The sequence below is a fragment of the Equus quagga genome, chromosome 2 (genome assembly GCF_021613505.1).
Source record: "Equus quagga isolate Etosha38 chromosome 2, UCLA_HA_Equagga_1.0, whole genome shotgun sequence".
Lineage (NCBI taxonomy): Eukaryota > Metazoa > Chordata > Mammalia > Perissodactyla > Equidae > Equus > Equus quagga.
Window position 1 is genome coordinate 114871417 of NC_060268.1, and position 14143 is coordinate 114885559.

General features: G+C 44.2%; 1 protein-coding gene across 5 annotated transcripts in view; it reads right to left on the reverse strand.

Annotated features, from left to right (window-relative positions):
- The window catches only part of HNRNPF (heterogeneous nuclear ribonucleoprotein F), a 20486-nt gene extending 9139 nt beyond the window's left edge, over positions 1–11347 (reverse strand). The window contains exon 1 of one of the 5 annotated variants that reach the window (XM_046652600.1): positions 11264–11347. The gene's annotated coding sequence lies outside the window, so the exon portion shown is untranslated. Of the gene's footprint in view, positions 1–308; positions 520–10302; positions 10431–10881; positions 11239–11263 lie in introns of those variants that run through there. The other 4 variants (XM_046652598.1, XM_046652597.1, XM_046652596.1 and 1 more) reach the window with 4 other exon arrangements.
- Between the last annotated feature and the right edge of the window lie 2796 nt (positions 11348–14143).

Sequence of the window (14143 nt, forward strand, 5' to 3'; positions counted from 1 at the left end):
GAGTTGCGGGGCGGGGGGGGGGGGTGAGGCGGGGGAAGAGTTCGCGGGCCGGGCTTCCCGGAGCCGCGGGGGGCGGGGGCGGAGCTCCCCAGTCAGGGGGCTCCTGGGGCGGCCGGGGAAAAGTTCCCTGGGCCCGCGGGGGGCGGGCGGTCTCCGGGCTGGCGGTGGAACTCCCGGGTCGGGTCGGGGGAACATCCTGGGGAGCTGGGGGGCGGGGGGAGAGAAAGAGTTCGCGGGGCAGCAAGGGGGGGAGGGGGGAAGAGTTCCCGAAGCGTGGGGGGTGGTTCGGAGGGAGGAGGTCGCGGGACCTGCGAGCAGTGGGGGTGGCGGATGGGCGGGCGGGGGTCGTCCGCTCGCGGCGGCTCACCACGACGGGTCCGGAAGGCCGGCGCGCGGGGCTGCGTCCCAGAGGCAGAGGCCGCGTGACTGGGAGGGCGGCAAGCCGGACGTGGGTCACGGGGTGTAAAGGAGGAAGTGCCACCGACAGGCCCGCCAAGATGTCACCAATGGAAATGCGTCCTGCAGGTGCGGCCCGCGCGACCGGCCAAGGCAGGAAGTGGGAGGAGGAGGAAAGAAAAGCAACGAGGAAGACCGTTCTGAGTGAGTTCTCCGGAAAGATGCCAGGGTGGGGAAAAGTCCAGAGTTCCAGCGGGGTGGGGGGGGGGGGGGGGGGGGGCTTAGGTGGAAGGCGAAACCAAAAAAAAAAAAAAAAAAAAAAAAAAAAAAAAAACATCTCTGGAGGCAAGAATTTAGAACCGAAACTAACGGACAAAAGGTAGAACCTCCTTATTTTGTGTATTTGACTATAGACTCATGTAAATACTTTGCATAATTTTTAAAAGATTAATTTTAAAACATGCAATTCTTAAACTTTATACCTATCAAGCAAATTACGTTTTATGAACCTTTGAATCCTAATTCAAATGAACAGACTGGAAAACAATTAAAAGGCAATTGCAATAATGTGAGCAGTGACTGAATTATTTTATATTAAGGAATTATAAAAGTTGCAATTATGCTGCTGTGGTTTTATTTAAGAGACATTATTTAGAGATACATCTGATGTCTAGAATCTGTTTCTAAATAATATGAGTGGAGGGAGCAGGAGTACAGATGAAACAACATGGGCCATGATTTACTAATTGAAGCTGGGTGATGGGTACCTGAAGGAGTTTCATTATACTTTCGTCTCTGTTTTTGTGTATGTTTAACACTTTTAGTAATAAAATTATTTTTAAAAGAAAAAAAGTCTTAAGACTCTACTTACTAGAAATTAGAAATAACTACCAAATTATAGGATTTATAATAAAGGCAGGTACTAGGTGAGAGTATGGTGATCCAGTCTGCAAAGCCAGACTCTGGGAAACACTGCAAAGACAAATGAGCCAGTCCTTCAATAAAATAGCTCTAAGGGAAAAGACCACTTATTGAATAAAAGAAATTTAAGACATTTATCAAGGATTCACAGTGCATGAGACATATTTGTCTTGATTTAAACAAATTGGTAAATATTTACGGGACAATTTAGGAGAATTTTAACAGACTATATTTATACTTATTTTAGGTATGAGAGAATTGTAGTTATGTTTAAAAATAAAGGACTTAATTTTTAGTGATACATTTTGAAGTTCTTGTGGATGAAACTGTGATGGCTGGGATTTGCTTCAAAATTATCCATGAGGGAAGAAGGTGGGGGAGGCAGAGAACTGTCCATCATTGGTCATTACTGAAGCTGGGTGACAGAAAAAAACCATCCCACAAAATTTGAATCCTCTTCTATATTCTTGGTAGTTTATATGACTGGTGTGCATTTTCTCAATTTATTGGAATGTCTTTGTTGCAGGTAAGTAGTTTTACATATGCCTTCCTTATCTGGTTGGTGACACCGGCAGGGCGAGTGTTAATAATTGATCAGTCATGATGTGGTTCTTGCCTGGTGAAGGAACAACATGTACAGAAGACACACAGGAGCGTGTTGTCCTGAGATAGAAAGCACCTGAAAACACTTTGCAGCCAGGGCTGACATCAACAAAAGAGGGATGTAGAGGAAGATCCTCTATAAAAGGCCTGGGAAGGTATTTTGGACTTTATTGTAAGGCCAATGGGAAGTCACTTAATTGTTTCAAAATGGAATGTAGTGTAATTTGAGTTTTGCTTTTCAACAGAACAGTCAAGGTGCTATATGGAAAATGAATGGTAGGAACAGATGTATGGAGATGAGATGAGAAGGAATGACGAGTTTAGGAAGAATTGATGGTACCCTGCAACAGAAACACTGCGGGGGAAATTGAACCATGTGAAAGGATTTCAGTGATGTGCAATAAATAAAATTGATCAGACTTGAAGAGTCATTCATTAGCCAGAAATAGCGTGCACTTAGCAGAGGCAGGCACTGTTCTAGGTCCACAGAACAGTGGCACAGGAAATCAATAAAGAAATGAATACATAAATGTATAATGATAAATTTTGAAATGACCAACACTAGAAAATAGGGATTAACTTACATTGGGGTTCTCAGGAAGTGACGTTTAAACAGACCAGAAGCATGAGGCGGGGTGGGACTGTGAAACCTTTTTTCCCTGGTAAATAGCTAAAGTTTAAAACTAAGAGTTAGAAGACTACATAGCCTCTTTTTCCCTTGTACATTACCTTATTCCCCCTGGAAGCTTGTTCAAATTCTTTGTATTTTTAAAATGCAGCCCTTTACCAGGATATGTTTTGGTGTTGGTTGCTTTGTATAAATATTTTTTTTGTGATGAATCTTTTTAGTCTTTATATTCAGTTCTTATTAAATTCCCAAGAGAATTTTAGATATTGTTTCTGCTGCTTATGTCTGTTTTCCACTCAAGGTGCACAGAGAGGTCTGGGGAAGAAGCAATTCTCTGCTCATGGGACAGTATGTGAGCAGAGCCCAGACCTCTATTTGTTACGGATGTTTTCTGTTCTACTGGAAACCTCAAAAGTCTCTTCCAAACTAGCAATTTCATAAAGTACCAACCCAGTGGCTCTTAAACATTTCTGGTGTCAGGGACTCATATGAATACGATGCATGTCTGGACCAACTTCTTAAAAAAATGTACCCTCCCACACAGTTGTACCTAAATTTTGAAAAGCCTCATGCAGCTGAAGTGTGAGAACTCTGACCTAATTTGCCAACATGCCAAATTCAATACACAAAGCTACCTAAGAGCTATTAAGGAGAGAGAAGATGTAGATGGATCATTAAATATATTTTAACATTTTAAATGTCTCTTGCTATTACTACATTTTTATCCATCAAAGGGGATGTGACACAATCTATAAGCAACAGGAAAGCTGTTTTCCATTATCTTTTAACTATTACCTACGGTAAGTAAAGGGCCTAAGTCGAGAGTAATATTGTTTTCCTCAGTGTTCACTTCTCAAGAGCTGTGTTAACTAAAAAGCAAAACTACTATCCTATCTATATAATGCTCATATTGAAATTAATATAAGGAACAAATTTTTACCCAGCACAGAACAAGCAACCCTTGCTCTATATTACTGATTGCATTCTGCAGGTGACCCAAGAATCAAGATCTAAAGTTACAACATAAAAAAAAATGTATCAGATGAGGTTTTCATAAAAAGAAACCCTATCAGACTTCCATTGCTAAAAATAAAAATCTGTTTTCAATTAAGGGGAAAATCTCATTATCTGTATTAATTGGTAGTGCTCTCCCCATAGCAGGAAATAATTCTAACCTAGCTAAGAAATGAGGGGTGGGGAGGAAAGGAGAATTCTGATGAAGGAAACAATTGCTAAGAAGATAGTCTCCCAACCACCTCCCCTAGCAAGTTTCCTGCAGCCCCAGGGTGGATGAGCACTCAGATCCTGGAGCTGGGCAGAAGGCCTTAGGGAGCCAGTGGGTTACACTCATGGTCTCCAGGGGACCTTTTTGGTACAAGACCACAGACCCCACGGGAAGGGGGTCTGGAGCCACCTCCTGGTGGTCTGTGAGAGCTGATACCTTGTCAGGTCCCATTGCAGCTGCCATGAGTGGAGACTTGCTGTAGTTGCTTGTGCTCAATGTTTGCTGCTCAGGGGACAACAGCACACTGCCCTGCGTGAGTGGAGAACAGAGCCAAGAGGAAGAGAGGAACATAACAATGTACTTAAGAGGGGCTCCAGCACCCAGAGAGGATACCACACATCAGGCAAAAGCTTAGAACAGCAGGCCGTTTTCAGAGAACAAGGAGTGCTGGACAAAACTGTAAATATTATAACAGAAAAAATAGGCAGTTTCAGATACTCAACCACAGAATAAAAAACTTTCCAGTGCCAAAAATTGAGTTTTGAATTTAAAGTTAGTAATAAATTGAAAGAAAGGATAGGGGCCTGGAAAATCAAGTGGAAGAAATATCTCAAAACAGAAAAAATAGAAACACTAAGAGGAAAAAGATATGAAATTTGGAGGACACAAGATATAACACGAGACAGGAGATATAACATGTGAATAACAGGAATCCCAGAAGGAGAAAAAGACATAAATAGAGGCAAGAGAACAGATAAAGAATGGAAGGAAATTTTCCTGGCTTAAAATAAACTCCGTTGTGTAGTTCCCAACAGATACTTTAAAAAGACCCAACCCAGGCATGTATTGGTAAAAACTCTCAAAGCATAGAGGAAAAACTGCTTTGGAAAAAGAACAAGTTAGGTACAAAAGATAAAAAATATGGTAGCCACTAGCCAGAAGTGCTACTAAGCGCTTGAAATGTGGCAAGTACAAATTAATATGTGCTGTTAAGTATAAAACACATGCTGAATTAAAGATTAAAACAAGAATGTAAAATATCTCAATTTTAAAATATTCATTACATGTTGAAGTGATATTTTTGATGTATGGAGTTAATCAAAATATATTAAAATACACTAAATTAAAATATTTCCCAACTCATTCTACAAGGCCAGTATTACCTGTGTTATGGTCTGAACTGTGTCACAAAAAATCGTATGTTGAAATCCTAACCCCCAGTATCCAAGAATGTGACCAGATTTGGAGATAAAGTCTTTACAGAAGTAATTAAGTGAAAACAAGGTCATTTAATTTAGGGTGGGCTGTATTCCAATATGACTGGTGTCTTTATAAGAGGGGGAAATGTGGACACAGAGAAGCAGAGGGAAGGCGACATGACGACACAGGGAGAAGACGGCCATCTACAAACCAGGGCGAAAGGTTTGGAACATATCCTTTCCTCATGGCCCTAAGAGGGAACCAACCCTGCTGACACCTTATCTAGGACATCTGGCCTCCAGAACTGAGAAACAATAAATTTCTGTTGTTTAAGCCACCGAGTCTGCAGTACTTTGTTACAGCAGCCCTAGCAAACAAATATACTCTGATACCAAAACCAGGCAGACATCACAAGAAAAGATAACTACATACTAATATTCCTTATAAATACAGATGCAAAATTCCTCAACAAAATACTAACAAACCAAATCCAGCACACATAGAAAGGATTATACACCACGACCAAGTGAGATTTATCCCAGGAATGCTTAGGGGGTTTCAACATAAGAAAATGTTCTGGAATTAGATAGTGGTGGTTTTTGCAACATGTGAATATATTAAAAACCTCTGAATTGTACCCTTTAAAAAGGTGAACTGTACGGTATGTGAATTATATATCTCAAAAAAATGAAAAAATTATATGCCATTCATATCATAATTCTATTAGACAGTACTTTTTTTTTTTAAAGATTGGCACCTGAACTAACATCTGTTGCCCATCTTCCTTTTTCTTTTCTTCTTCTCCCCAAAGCCCCCCAGCACATAGTTGTATATTCTAGTTGTAGGTCCTTCTAGGTGTGCCATGTGGGATGCCGCCTCACAATGGCCTGATGAGCAGTGCCATGTCCACGCCTAGGATCTGAACCGGCAAAAACCTGAGCCTTGCCGGTGAAGTGGAGGGCGTGAACTTAAGCACTGGGCCAAGCCCCTGGACAGTACTATTCTAACCAAGTATTGTATAAAGCAGAACAGAGACCCCAATTAGGGGAAGATGAAGAATGAAGACATCAGTGACGGGTCTTTACAACGTAAATAGATTTATAAGGAAATAATGTGATAGGAATTTGTAATATTTGTATTTGGTGAGGATTTTTGTAAAAGAAGATGCATACTGTCAGGAAAACCTAATAGGAATTGTTTTGGGTTTTTTCCCTTAATAATTATATCACTTTTTGTATCCTAAGAGATCTTTTTCCTAGCCCAAGGCTATATGGATATCTTTTTAACTTATAAAGCTGTTGTTTTCATCTGCATCTTTACATTTTGATCTATAATCAACCTGGAATTGAATTTTAATTTTCAAGAGTTTTAGAATTAGTTTATCAAGTTTTACAGGCTAATTTCACTCATGAACTCAGATGCAAAAACCCTAAATAAACATCAGCTAACCAAATCCAGCAATATGCAAAACAAAATGCATCACGACCAACTTGGGTTTATTGCAGGCATGCAACTGTAGTCCATCATTTCAAAGTTGATTACTGCAATCTGTCACACTGACATATTAATGAAGGCAAAATATGAGTTAACTAAAAATTGTCCATGTTTTATGAGACATGCTAAGAAACATCCTAAATAATAGAATAGAAAATTGATGAATTCCTCTAAAAACTGGGAATAGGGAAAAGTCTCCTGACTGTGGCTCAAAACCCAGAATATGGGAAAATACCTAAAAACCTGATTATAAACAAAACAACAAAATAAACCTCTTATGCATGGCTGAACACTATAACCTAAGCAAAAATACAAATGATAAAATGGAAAAGATACTTGCAATTTACTTCCCAAAAATGTCAATATCCTTAATATTTAGACAGCTTCTAAAGAGACAAAAAGTCCAACGATCCAAAAAGCAAAATAGGCTAGAGGCATGGAGAGCTGACAGAAAATATCCTTAAACGTGAAAAGATGCTCAACCTCAGCCATATACAATAAATCAAAACTTGAAATAATCTTTAAAATACCTATCACATTGGCAAAAATACCTAAGTTTGATAAGATACTTCCTTGGCAAGGCTGTAGATAAGCAGGCACTCTAAATACTGTTAGTGGAAATATTGAGTGGTTCAATCCCTTTGGTCAAAAAGGGGAAAAGACAACTGCAAAAGATAGTCATTTCAGCACTATTTCTAATAGGAAAAGACTAGAAACAACCCAACTGCCCATCACTAGAGGTCCAACTGAATAAACTTTGGTGGATCCACTGAAAGTATTACACCTTAAACCAAAGAAGCCATCAAAGACCACTGAGTTTGTATCAAAAAAGTCAGGAACTAATTTGAAGGCCAAAAATTGGAGAATTTGAGCATCAAAGAGAATAAAAGCTACAGTGGACTAAAACACATCCTATATATTTAAAATCCAGGCCTTCAGAATGACACTGGAAAAACTACTGTCTGGCACATGGTTAGGATTCAATTCATTACGCTGGATATTGATAAACATAACGAAGGAGTCAAAAACTTAACCTGCCTTTAAAGAAAACTTCCTCTCTGTAGAGTATTTTTGCTAATAAATGAGAAAGAATATTTAATTAAAATTATCACTAATTTGAAAACCATTAACAAAACAATGGATTGAGGGAAGGATCATCAATGGCTGCTAACATTACAAAGGTGGAACACTAACCAAAATATGCCTCTGGCAGGAATAGAGGGCATCTTGAATGAAGCATTCTTTCAAAAAAAAAAAAAAAAACCTCAACAGAATAAGAACAGCCTTTAGAGGTAACTACCATTTTACAGGAAACGCAGGGGACAGAGAATCAAACACCACCACAGGAATGCCATGAGAAAAACCCAGAGCGTGTGGGGAAGAAATTCTGCATGACACACACCTAATTTGTTCAACAAAGAAAAATCTTTTAAGAATGGGGAACCTCTAGATTGTCACTAATAAAGTAGCCAATTGCCACACTTGAAACGTGGCCGGTAAATATAAAGTACACACTGGATTTTTGAAAGCTTAGTTTGAATAAAAAACATGAAAAATATAATTTAATGTTATATATTTTGGATATATATTAAGTTAAACTAATTATTAAAGTGAACTACATGTGTTTCTTTTTACTATTAGAAAATGTAAAATTACCTATGTGGCTTGCATTATATTTCTCTTGGACAACGCTGCTCTGGATTAAAACAATTTAAAAGATATATATCTACCAAATATAAAATGTGATGTTGTTTGGATCCCAATTCAAAACAACCACCTGTATAAAAATATTTATTACACAGTCGGGCACATTTGATCACTGGGGATTTTGATATCAAGGAATTATTATTTCTTTAGGTGTGATAATGGTATTGTGGTTATATTTTACAAGTCCTTAGACCTACAAGCTGAAATATTTACCGATAAAAATCTTATGTCTAGGATTTGCTGTAAAATAAGCCAAGCTGGTCTTAGCTAAGCCTGGTTATCCCTCTGCCCAGCTTTTTGTCTTCCACAAGAACCCTGGTTCAAAGCAACTAGGTGGGGAGGAGGGCACCCTGGCAAAGGGGTATCCCTGTCAGAGCTGAGTCCTAGTCCCAGCTGTCCCTGGGCAAGGGACTTCTTTTCTCACGGCCTCCATTTTCTCATTTGTACAATGGGAATAATAGCAATACCCCCTTGTAGACTGCTCATGAGCATGTGATTAGAAAACGTGGTAAACCCTAGCTATGCGCCTGGACCCACTAAGGATCAATTAACGTGGTTCTACAAAGAGTCCAAAAGCCAGAGGTCAGATCGGGGAGGGGAGGTTGGCGGGAAGTCACCTCCGTTGAAGGCAGCCCGCTTCCATTTCTGTAGCCACTCCAGGCACCTACTCTGATGGGCACCGTATGTCTCCACACTCATCTCCACAGTTTTGCCTATCTCCGAGGACTGACGCTCCTATTTAATCAATCTTTTCCCTTAAATCAATTCACATTTTTCCTTGAATATTTTGTTTACAAAGGGAGCTTTGAAACAATACTCAAGCGAAACCCAGTCACTTGTCACCTAAAAAAAAGTAAAAACTACAAGAACATTACTAAAGTAGAAAAAACTAAAAAAGGAGATCATAACATAGAAATAATAAACCTAATCAATTTACACAAGTGCATACAGGAACATGAGATTCCCCAAGGCAAAGTATGGAATTGCTTCTCTCCCAAAACTCATTAAGTGTAGGAATTAATACCTTTATTTTTTTTTTTTTTTTGAGGGAGACTGGCCCTGAGCTAACACCCGTGCCCATCTTCCTCTACTCTATACGTGGGACGCCTGCAACAGCATGCCTTGCCAAGGAGTGCGTAGCTCCGCACCTGGGATCGGAACTGGCAAACCCCGCGCCGTGAAAGCGGAAAGTGCGAACTTAACCGGGGCACCACCGCGCAGGCCCCTTAATCGCTTATTGTAAAATGAAAAAATTTTACGTAGAAATTAGTACATACTGAAAACATCACTTTTCACTGATAGGTTAGATTCTAATATATTTTCTGTCTACCCTGAGAACCCGAGGTATTTTCATCCTTACTAGAAACTCAGAAGTAAATAGTTAACTTTTAAGACCGTGACTAAAAGTAACAGAATTATATTAAAATCGGTACTTTCGACGATATTTGAAATAGAAGACTATTTGCAGCCTTCAAAACCCTCCTGCTCCACCAGGCTGCGGACAACTGAGCGAACCCCGGGCGCCCTCCCCCGCGGCCCTTCCGGGAAGCTGCCGCGGTCGCACGGTGGCCCCTCGGCGCGCAGCTGCCACGGGCTCCTCTCCGGCCGCGCCCCCGGCCCGCAGGACAGGCCGAGCCCCCGGCGCCCGCAGACAATTGTGAACCAGAGCAGGCGGCCTGACCGTTCGTCCTAGGGCCTCCAGAGGAAGAGAACTGAGGCCACGGGCGTCCCGCGGGCGGCGGGCTGGGACCGACGGGATGCCGGTCGGGGGGCTGCAGGTGGCGGGGGAGGGAGGGGACTTTCCCGGGCCTGGAGGGTGTCTGCGGGAACCTGTGGGGTCCTCTGAGGCCCTTAACGGGAGGGGCTCACGGCCGGTCGGGTCACGCAGGCCGCCCGGCGCCACCTCAGGGAAGCGCGCGGGCGCACGGGAGGCAGAGAGCGCCGCGCGAGAGCCGGCAGCGTCCGGAAGTTTCTTAGGCGCAGTCAAGAATCAGCAAGACACTCAAAGATACAAAGAAGGAAAGCACGAGGGAAAACCAAACGGCCGATTAAGCTCGCTCAGCACAAGTGGAGGCACCAAGCAAAGACAACGAGAACCAGAGTTTCACCCAAAATGAGAACACGGTACCTCGATGGCAGGAGACGAAGGCGGACAGGCGCGCAGGGCACACACGCGGCTCGGAGAGGAAGAAAAGGCCACGAGCACGGAGTGGAGGCGCGGCGAGCGGGAACGTGGGAGGGGGGAGGAGCCAGGCCCAGCCAGTCTCGGGCGACTCCCAGGCGCGCCCGGCCACGTGAGGGAACTGCTCTCGTTTCTAAATCAACTCCCCCTCCGACGGCCGCCGAGGGCCCTCACCCTGCTCCTGGCAGAGGCTCTCGGGCCCTGCTCTCCCTGGAGTCCGCCCGAGGCCCTCCTGCCCTTCCTCCCCAGACCCCAAAGTCAGCCCCCCGTCGAATGCCCGAGTGTAAAGCCTTTGACCTCAGACCCCGCCTCCCCAGATCCCAAATCTCAGCACCGCCGTCTCCACCTCCAGTGAGCAGAGGCCACGGTCAGTCCCTCGGTGGTTTGCGGCCCCTGACCTCAGACCCCGCCTCCCTGGACCCCAAATCTGAGCCCCACTGTCGCCACCCCTACGGGACCTAGTCGCCGGTCGGTTCCGGGTGTGCGGCCCTCGGCTTCGGACTCGCCGTCCGTCCCGCCCCTCACCTCGGGCTCCGAGTCTCTGCGCTCCCGCTCTTCCTCACACCCGGCGCCTCGGTCGTCCCCCTGAGCACCTAGAGGAGGGTGGAACGCGGGGGACTTGGCAGTTGTAGCTGAGGCAGTTGAGGCTTGTTTACCATCACCATGGAAACCCCTGGCGGCGCGCCCTGGGCGGGGCTTCCGAGGGGCGGAGTCAGGCGCGCGGCAGGCCGGAGTCCACAACTCCTGCTCGTCGTGTGCACGCGGCGCTTCCGGAAGCCCTTGCGTGCCCGGGCCCTGCTCGGCCCTCCGCCCCAGCACTCGGGAGCAGCAGCCCCAGGTCCCCGCGCCCCCGCCCTGCTTCCGCCTGCCTACGTGAGCGCAGGCCGGTTTCCCTACCAAACCCCACCTTCTTCTTCTGGAAGACGAGGGACAGTCCTACTTCCACAACGGAGCCGGAAGGACGCAAAGACCACGGCAGGGCGGGGCCTCCGCGGCGGCAGTCGGGGGGCGGAGCCTCGAAGGCGCCATTGTGACGCACCGGGAGCGGAGCCTGGGATTGGCTGGCTGGGTGCGGGGCGGGGCCACGAGGGCGCTATTGTGACGCGCCGGGAGCGGAGCAGGGGGTTGGCCGGCGGGCGCAGGGGCGGCCGGGTATGCGGAGTTGGGTGGTGCCGGGAGGGGCGCGGCGGGACAGGGGCGATCCCTCCTTAGGGAAGGGGAGGGTGTGTTGAGTCCCCCTCAGCTTATGAAAGTACTGACTGGGAGAGGCCGTCAAACAGCGAGCCCAAAGGACGCCTGGGTTGAAGACCAGCGTTTGAGAAGAAAATGAGTCGTTTCCTGCCGAGGAAGAAAGAGGGAACCGAGAAACGAGAGACTAAAAAGGCAGCTCCGAGGGCAGGGTTTAGAGTTTAGCTGGTTGACTGAGGTTGCTTACGTGATAATCACTTGGGCTGGGAAGCCCCAAGTCTCTTAAGGTGAAAGCCCAGGAGAACGCAGGGTTGTCAGTCACAGCGCACCTGAGCAGACAGGCTGGATGGAAATGGCCTGAGGCAGTGGAGCAGATTTTTCTTGACGTGTCCTAGGGCTAATAATTATTAACATTAACAATTATTAACACAAGAGTGTTTGGAGACACTCTTTACAAAGATGGGACTCATCACAGATTAAGGAGATTACTTAAAAATTACCGGTTAAATGAAAGGAGTCCTTGACATAGTGTCAGATGAGTGGACGATAGAGAGAGGAGCATAGTTTGTCAAAAGAAGCTGATACCAGGAAAGAAAAAATTGAAAGAGTGAAAGCAGAAGCTGTCAAAGGAGGTGGAAATGTACAAGAAAATTAATCAGAGGCAAAATTACAGAAAACGGATCTGACAAAAATCAGATAGGTATTCTTAAGGAACCCCACAATGACTTTATCAAAAGCTCATGCTGTAGAAAAATCTGTTTCCAGAGAGTAAATGCAAGTGCCAATCTGAGGCAAATATTAAAATTATACCATAAAATAATAATGCTTCGTAATTTGGGACTGTAAAGCCAGGTCCAAGGAGATATGTTCATGCAATCCATTAAGAGGACTCTGAGGCAAGCCAGCTTTTTTATCCCCTCATCGAGTTTGACAGTTAATCATTCATCAGTGATGCAGTAACCTTTGAGGTCTTTGAATGAAACACTAGGGCCTTGGCCTGATTATGAGCCTCCCCTTGTCTGAGGGAGTCATCCCACGTGTCCACTATTTTATCTTTTTTAGAGGTGAGTGCCAGCACAGTCATATGTAGACTCCCTTCCATAGTGAGGCCTGGAATCAGACTGGTGCCACAGATCCCAGGTCTTTTCCATAAGTGTCTGGCTCATCTCACCAACCAGAGAATGCTTGCCCACACCTGGTTTACTTGAACCATCTCCTCAGCTGTGGGGCCTTGGGGGCCTCCACCCTTTCTTTTCACCTCTGTACACAGAAGTCTCAGCTAAGCTCTGAAATCTGAAAAGAGACATGTTTTTTGATTCTTGAGAGTACCTGCACAGAGATGAGCCTTTAAAGTCTGTGGTCTAAAAACAATGGAATTTACCACAAATGAAGATCACCGCAAGATGTATCCTTTACAGATTGACCTGTTTATTTCCTGTTGTTTATGTAAATAGATTATCAAATTTAATACCTTTAAATAAGTATTTTAAGTTTTAAAAATAAACTTCTCTCTGGAAACTACTTATCCATAACAAATGGTACAGAGGTTTGTATTGTCTAAAGTCTGTTAAAATTTCCCAGTTGATACCCCTTGAAAGAACACTTAACCCGTTAAGCTTTGACCCACTTCCCCAATGCAGTGGGTAGGCAGGATCACCAGAGAAGGCTCTTACTCAAAATCACAGTATCTGTCAACTAGCAATGACTATAATCATACCTAACATGTATTGCACTATTCTAGATACTTAATCTCATTTAAACATCATAGCAACCCGACAGTAGACATTATTATCACCACGACTGAGTGGAAAGATACTGAGGTACAAAGTTGTTAAGGGAACTTTCCTAAGCTTACTCGGCTTGTAGATGGCAGGTCTGGGCTTTGGGCTGAGGTTCTCTCGTTTCAGGATCTGCCCTCTTAACTGCTCCGCTGTCAAGACAGGGCTTTCAGGCTGACTTACAAGCCCCTCCTCTGTCTCCCTTTCCCATTTGAAAGAAGGAAAGGCTGAAGTGAGAAAGCAAATTCAACTGTGCAGCCACAATATAGGTACTGTCCAAATGTAAATTTTCTCCTTAAGGCCAGGTACTCTAGTAGGCAGAGATGAGGGATAAGATAACCCAGGTGGAGGGCCGGCCCTGTGGCCGAGTGGTAAAAAAAAAAAAAGATTAGCAACGGTTGTTAGCTCAGGTGCCAATCTTTGGAAAAAAAAAAAAAAAAAAAGATAACCCAGGTCGGGCACAGGCAAGTTCAGCAGTCACAGACTTGTCTGGTTAATTTTCTTGACTAATATAGAAAAATGCACCTTTGAAGCAGCACAATGCTTATTCAAGAAGAAAGTTACCACTACAGAAGGCTTGATCCCTGGGTTATTTGCAGTTCTTTTAAGGTACTTTAGAGTTCTTTCAAACATCACTGTGTGTTAAATAGTGAAAGAGAGGTTATGGCACCCCCTGAGCTTGACAGTTACTTGCTTGAATTGGTTTCTTTGCCTGGCAAAAGACTGCAGGGGCATTGGGTGGTTCTGAACAGAGTTGTGTGGCTGCCTTTATTTTGACCATTTCCTCAGCAGGCTAGCCCAGCAACAAACCCTGGTTTGGA